This window comes from Silene latifolia, chromosome 9 (genome assembly GCF_048544455.1).
Source record: "Silene latifolia isolate original U9 population chromosome 9, ASM4854445v1, whole genome shotgun sequence".
In the NCBI taxonomy this organism is placed as follows: Eukaryota; Viridiplantae; Streptophyta; class Magnoliopsida; order Caryophyllales; family Caryophyllaceae; genus Silene; species Silene latifolia.
This window is the reverse complement of record NC_133534.1, coordinates 100,061,812-100,063,425: the sequence shown is the minus strand read 5'-3', so window position 1 is coordinate 100,063,425 and position 1,614 is coordinate 100,061,812.

Here is a 1,614-nt window from a genome sequence, read left to right as displayed (position 1 = left end):
AATATGGGTGGTGGCTACCAAGGGAATATGAGTGGTGTCTACCAAGAGAATGTTAGTGGTGACTACCAGGGGAACGTGGGTAGTACCTACCAAGAGGAGATGGGCGGTGTCGCCCAAGGGGGTGGGGGTTGTGCTTTCTATGGGAGTGGGAGTCGAGGAGGAGCGTCAAGTTAGGCACCAGGACATATAGAGTATCAGGGTCGCTATGTTAACATGATAGTGGAAGGTGCGGCAACGGATACCTCTGGCGAGACAAGGAGTGCGGAGCATAGCACTCGAAGAGAGGAGTCGACAGTAAACAATGATGGAGCCTTAGTCCGGTGGGTAAAGAGGCTGGGTAAGAGGAGAAAGTCCTCTTCTTAGTCTTGGCTGTTTTGAGTAAACATGTTTGACAATTGTGTCGGTTTGACACTTGAACTATTTATTTTGGGTGCTGTAATTATGGCCATAAGGCCTATAACTTGCTTGTTTTAGGATGTTAAATGGTGTGGTAATAACCATCGGAACTTATTTTACACTTATGTAATAAAATGGACAAGTTAGGAAGCATGGGATGCCCGAAAAGTTTCTGCCCAGTCGTCTCCTCGACCGAGTGCCCATTTCACTCGATCGAGTGGACTGATTTCACATTATTTTGCTCGTTTTTGGCCAAATATTTTATAGGGAACCCCATTTAGAGGCCCCAATGCCCTCCTAGTATTTGGGTGACCATAGAAATATCACGTAATTGGTTCTGATGAATTGTTTACATTTTACTATGTGCTTAGTATGTTGGTCTTTACTTGGTGTGGCATCATTCAAGATGGTTGATTAACATATAGTAGTACGACATGATCAGTCTATTAACAAAGGTAAAATGATAAACTTGGATGTTATGCACTAATTTTGTGATTATATTTGGGTAAAATAAAGTATATGTAGTGTCATGATAGTATAAGACGTGACCATATGACGTGTGGTGCATAATGATTTGCTTGCATAATTGAGTCTTTCATGGTTATAAGCGAGAATGATGGGATGAAACCAAGATAGAATGGACACATGGATAACCCATATGGTGGGTTTAACGCAATACATACATACTATTACTTGAAAAAAATAATGAACAAAATGTACGAATGGTAACGCGAGTTGGGGTTATCTACTAAAGTAGAATGTAAGCTTCGAGCTTGACTTGTACTTTGCCGATGTGGGAACCGTAGGATGAAAGACGTACAACGACATAAAGATATAATGAGAAAAGTACTATAAAACCCGGAAAAAGGGTAATGGTTAATTAGCGGTGAACTTTGGGACGAATTTCTCTTTTAGGGGGAGTGAATGTAACAATTAACGAATTAAAGAGTGAAACCAAGGGCTTGAGAGCGACAATGGGAAACAGGTGCATATAAAAGAGCGAACACGGTAAGACTTTGGGAAAAGAGGAGAATGAGAGTGGCAACAAGACAGAGAAGGAAACCTGAGAGATTAGTGGGAAAGGGAGTGTGAGGCGAACTTCTGGGACGAAGTTCATTTTAAGGGGGACGATTGTTATACCCGTACATTTTGCGACCCGTAAGTGTACCTTGAAATACCTGAGAGGACCACTGGATGAGATGAGATGCACTCGAGAGT